The sequence below is a fragment of the Trachymyrmex septentrionalis genome, unplaced genomic scaffold (assembly GCF_001594115.1).
Source record: "Trachymyrmex septentrionalis isolate Tsep2-gDNA-1 unplaced genomic scaffold, Tsep1.0 scaffold203, whole genome shotgun sequence".
Classification (NCBI taxonomy): Eukaryota; Metazoa; Arthropoda; class Insecta; order Hymenoptera; family Formicidae; genus Trachymyrmex; species Trachymyrmex septentrionalis.
The window spans coordinates 103,607-110,221 of record NW_017305213.1 but is presented as its reverse complement, the minus strand read 5'-3'; positions in this window follow the sequence as shown (position 1 = coordinate 110,221).

Below are 6,615 nucleotides of genomic sequence, written 5' to 3'. Positions count from 1 at the left end.
ATATCAAATAGTCGCTCCTAGCAGTACAGTACCTACAAACAGCATTTTAGCAATAACAATAATACAAGATTGTGTTAGTAACGATAAAAATATAATAAACAAGGCCCGAATTTTCAAACGAGTAAATTTATAGTGGTAAATATTATTAAAATTTATTAAATCATGAACAATAATTGTAACAGCAAAAACAGAATATTTTGGGCAACGCCCTTCAGCGGCATAAATGCGCTCCAGATAAAAAAAGACTATATAATATTACAAATAAGAATTACATTATATTGTAAAATTGAACTCGCAATAATGACAAATAAGTATAAAAATTACTAAACTGAGCGAATACTAGTCACGCGCGGTTATCGAGATGTAAAAATAAATTTAGTACATTTACAAAATTTAAGGGGACATAAAATATATATAATATTTACGCTTTAAACAAACTACATACACGTGAAAGTTGTGCTTATAACATTCTGTTTTTATTGACTAACACATTTTTATTATAGATATTTTTTTATTTGATATTAGTTTTATTGTTATAAACAAAAATTTTTTAAATAACAAAAATCTAATTTTTTTATATAAATATTTTAAGTGCTAAAAATGACTTATGCAAAGTTTCATTGAAATTCACTAATTAGTTTATAATATAAATATTTTGTTTATTTACTGAACAATTAATGTCTGCATCTCAATGTATTATAACTTTACATAAATATTTTTGAATTCATAAAGTATTTGCGTAAAAAAATTGAAATTTTTATCATTATTTTATAATACATTCTCATGTATTTCTATTAGAGTACAAATTTAAAAAATATTACTTTCTATTGAAATAACTTTTAATCCAGAGATGGTCAACTGTCTTTAATTTTTTTTTGTGTTACTTTTAAATGCAATTTAGAATAATCTGTAATTTTTTCAAGTAATTCTTCATGTATTGCATTTGTCTTACAATTTTTAAGGGGATGCTAGAGTGAACAAATTGTCGAGATATGCAGATCGATAAAAATCTTTACTGAACAAAAATCTTTTACTGAACATAAATCCTTTTACAGGATTAAAGTACAATAGAAACACAAAATTGGAACGAAATATACTAAAATCGAAAAAAAAGTTAAAAACTTACATTTTTTCGACTCGTAGAGCTGTCACCTGACGTAAATGTTTCCTTAATACAAAAGTTTTATAGTTCGTTTGGATAAAACGACAGTGCAGCATCCGGTGTACTATTGTGTACACAAATAATACTTTGTTTGCAGAATTAAGATTGAAAGTTTGAAAAAAAGATTTATATCGATTTATGTCTGTAAATTGCATGTATACGAATGCTGAGCGAAGACTCAAAATAGTAAACAAAGCAATAATTGTATCTAGCAGTAGGTGCTCGATCTTGCAAGAGATGGCGTTGCAATATGTCAGATAAAGGCAGATGTATGTGTTTGAGTGAGACAAAACGATAATATAAGAAATGAATTAGGGTGCGTTCCGAATTACGCATGAAGCGCACGATGCATCATTTTGTCTTTCTTGTTTACCAATTAATAAAGAAGGATAAATCGTGCATTTTATGTATAACTCGGAACGCATCCTTAAAGATGTCACTATTATCGATTTTTTCAATTTGGAATAAAAAATATGTGCACTACGTCGATCAAGTTCGGCCATCATCCCAGCATTCCTTTTTTTAACAATATACATATAATACTATAACGTTAGTGATCCTTTGATATAATTACCTTTATAAACCCTTACAGATACACATCACTATCGATTATGAAAAGAAGAAGACTCCTTGCAAAAAAGATGTCACAAATGTGGAAGCTACTCGGCACCAAGTATAATGAATTTGATTTATATTGTAAAAATTATCAATTTTTAAGCATAAGTAGTAAAAAATTTCAAATAAAATAAATAACAACGCTTACTTTAGAATCGAAAGTTGACAAGAGTAATATATATACTATATATTATACTATAATATAGAAACTCTGCAAAATTATACATATATCTGAAAATTTAATATTAATGCAATGACCTTTTTTTTAATTCCAACCCCTTTCTTATTTTTTCGTCCATGATACTTTCTAACGATAATGCAGCAATGTCGCAATGTTACTGCAATATTAGTAGCATATTGCAATATTTCTAAAATAATCTGATGTATATTTAAAAAAAAACTTAAAAATTTACTTGTGAGAAATATATTTTTCACTGAAATACATTTTTTTTAAGTTTACGATAAAATAAAATTTTATTCCTAGTAAGCCATTTAGTTTACTTTTTTACAATTAATAAGATGTATTTTATAGAAATATATATTTCGTCACAATCAAATTTTTTCATAACTAATAAATATCGAGAATATTTACGAAAAGAAAGTACACAACATTTATCTTGCAATCCTTTGACAATATTTTTCTCTCAATGTATTATATAGGTACCTATATTAAAAATAATTTTATACCTATTTTGTATTTTGAATAACAAAATTCGTACTATCGTCGAAAGAAAAATATATAAGTTTTTGGAGCAAAATGTGCAAAAAAAAACTGCAAACTCTTAACAGCGAAGAATATATATTTGTTCTCTGCCGTTAAATGGCTAATTCATTTTTCGCGCGACCCGGATTAATTCCAAACGAGGCGATTTCTCAATCGGCATTTGCTCTCGAGTGTTATTGTTGTCCAATAACAATATAGACGATAGACGCAATCGGGCAGAACGATCATTAAAACGACGAGGTTGGACGCGAGAGCGACAGGACAGGTCCGTAAATATCTGAAATGAAATCTGGACGCGCGCGCGAGTGAATAAAGATAATAACGTGTCGATAAAGCTTATACTGCACATAAGGAAAACGTCATAAGACTTTCGCCTATAAATTCCATCACTATTACTTCTATAAACTATATGCCATCCGCACGCCACGGCAATAAAATGCGATATAACGTGTCTTCGAAGCGACTGGTAAGCATGTAGTCGATACATCGTCTGCTACAGATTATTTCAGAAATTGCAAGGAGAAGCGACAACTCTTTGAACGAATTACGAGCCGTAAAATGTGTGTAAGAAATAACGAGTGGAGACTACTCGCAACAACGCTCTAAATTTAATTAATTCTCATGTATGAATTTATAATAATATTAATATATGTACGTTATAATACACTGCTTTTATAAACAGTCTTGATTATAAGTATGAAGCACTCCTACAAATCTCTGAAGAAAATACCCGTGAAAGCCGCTCAAAAGTATTATCCCTGTAAATTAACATAAATATCGTTCTATATCTAATAAAAAATAAATAAGAAATAGATTTATTGAAAAAAAAATGATTTATTTTTATAACAATTTTAATATTTTATTAGTCCTTTGATTTTATTACTGCTTTTTCCAAAAAAAAATTGTGATAGATTCAAGTTGATTTTTATGAATGCCAAGAGCATGTGTGTGTGTGTGTGTGTGTGTGTGTGTGTAAATATTAAAAATTGAAAGTCTTTGCTTTGAAAATATTTCAATCGACAAGTTTTCATCACGTTTCGTGAATATTTCTCAAGAATCTTTTCCAAAATGTAACATAAAAACGCAACCGCGATTACATTTATGAACAATCATAATAAATCTGGCAATATACTGGCGGAATACTGGCAAAATTCCAAGGTAATATTTACGCGAAAGTAACGGCAAATATTCTCGGAATATATGCTCCACCTTCAGTATCAATATTATTTCTGGTGAATCTCTGTTACGTTATGTTTCCAGATTCGTTACTTTGTCGCGGCCTATAGAAGCGGAACGGCGGTATTTTTCTATCGACACCGGTCTCGTCGCCGCCACGGCGTGTCGATGATTTACATGGCAATAAACTAACGCCTTGGTAGCCCGGCGGCAGCCCGAAAAACGCGTTTGATTTATTCGCGCACTTGCGCGAAGTACTGGACCTTTGCCAGGCCGGAAGGTCCATCTCGCCGGAAATCACGATCATAATTCAGTGCAAAAAAGAGACGGACATGAGCGCGCATCGTGAAAACTCTCGGGAAAGGCAGGATTGTTTTGCAGAATTCGTATAAGAGACGCGCACTCGTATCTTTCGTGACGTAGTCACGCCCTAGTTCCAGTTCGAGGAACGTTGTCCTGAGGAATTTGCGATTAATATCGTTCTATATCTAATAATATTTAGATATTTAGATATTTACTTCATACTTTTAACTCTTGATTACTGTTTATCAATTACCAAAAAATTAATTTCATATTTTTTACTTATTGCCGCCATTCATGTGTAATTAAGAATTTCAATCGTCATTCTATCTCTTCGTCTATTATACTTTTCCAATCCTCACTGTCTTATCTTCTTCGCACAATTAAATTTGATTGCCTTTCATATTTTGTAAAATATTTGTATTTATTATTTATATTGCATTCGTTTTTGATTTATCATTTCTGTTTTCAGATCAGTTTGTCATGTTATTTCTCACTTCCGATCCCATACAATCCTTACATCCCTATGTATTTGTATTATTTATATATTGTATATATTTTATAATCGTCATGCTTGTTATCACTTTTCTTCTAATATTCATTCTATTAATTTAATTTACATAATACATAGTGTCTTATATTCGTATACATACATCATCATTTACATATCTAAAATTATATATTATATATCTTTAACTTTCTTAAAAACCATCTTCTTTACTCTCTAAATTCTTAAAGTGGAATCTCACTCTAAGGAGCGAGAAATTGAGCCCGTCTTGAAAAAGAGAGAAATTTTAGAGAGTAATATATTGTTATTAGTTTTATAATAAGCACATCGAGGTTCCATAATAAGCAGCATTATATTGCTGATGCTTCATCTTTTCAGATACTTACTATTTTCTATTATTTTGTATATATTCTGTATATAAAACGTTTCTCATATTTTCATTAATAAAATTATTATTATTATTATTAATCAGATTTCGATAATCAATCTCGATTAATTACTGAATTGGTCCTGACTTCAATTACTAAAATAACTTGACTTATGACCAAATCGTCTTCGTATTTACTTCCAGCGATCAAAGTCCGGTCACAGTTGATCGTCGAAATTAACACGGCCAGAACGAATCTTCCGTCACGCTTTCGTTGTCCCGGAAAGGAGGTTGCATCGGACGCAATGCTGATGGCGTTCAGGTTCAGGAGTCAGTCGGGCCTGATTACACGTCGCTGGCAGGGCAATACCTTAACCCTTCCCTGTCGGAGGCCACCCTTTCGACTGAGGGGGTCGCTGAGGGGGCGAAACGGGCGTTTGCAATTTAACGGAATCTCTGCATATAGAGTGGGTTCATCGCAGCGCGCTTGGGTCCCGCACTTTAAATGACGTCCCGGAAGTCCCCGCGCTAATTCTACGGATCCTCGGACATGTATATCGCCGCCATACCCCTCGACCCTACGTAGGGCTGAGCTGGTTATGCCGACTCCGGTCGGGGCGCTCTTAATAATTGCAGGCCTCGACGCGAGGGAGAAAGATAAGAGCGTTTTGCTAAATGACCGAGGAATATTTGCGGCGACACGCGAGAGGCACCAACATTTCGCCGTCTTGATTTATTGATGTTTGCAGCCGGACGTAATCGCGAAATAAATAATTTCGCAATCGGATTATACCGATGAGCGGGCGAATGAATATTCGCATATATATATTCGATACCTGATATTGATTATAATTTACTAATATTTATTTCAATTTTCGTTAGATCGTACAAATAATACGATATAATTAAACTATTTTGCTGAATGAACGAATAATACGATAAAAGATATATGATATTAGTATTTATTTTATATCACATTGCAAATAGAAACCATTTAACAGATCGTTCAATAAATCATTTAAAGCGTATTGCTAAACACAGAGGAGTTTATAATTTGTAATTTATTTTATCATGAAATTATTAATCGGATATTCGCTCTCATCGTTATTTGATTCCCTTCGCTCGTCTCATTTTATTATTTTCGATACGAATGCGAGCAAATTCTAATTTACGTTCGCTGTGCCAACTTTAGCAAAAAAAACCGCGAAAAAGTAGTAACTACAATTTAATTGATCACGAACAACTAAGGCGACCACGTTCGTTCCATCGGCAGGTGGATTTTACGAGCTATTCGATTCGCTGAAAATAAACGTATATAAGTGGTATTTGTTTAGCGCGAGAAGACGTTAACGTTAATAAAACGCCGCTGCGTCTTACGGATGATTTATTACCGTGGATTATTTTTCCCGGGCCACAGTCTCTCGCGAGCGATTCAAAAGTTATCGAATATCGATTATACTCTTTGCACAGAGTGGCCGTAAATCCTTAGAGAATGTTAAAATAAAACGCAGCGACAATAATAAAGTCGACCATGCACGAGAAAGGAATTTTAATCGCTCGCGCGATAGTCTGCAATCGATAGTCCTCGGTGTATCATAATCTCTCATTCGGAGCCCTTCATTAATTCCATTCCGTGCCGCTGCCACATATTTAAAATATACGGTCTTATCGTTGAATCAATTGAAACATTGAAACATATTTTGTATATTTTCTTATCATCCGTAAGTGTTGACTCGGCGGGACAAAACAATCAAATATCCGCA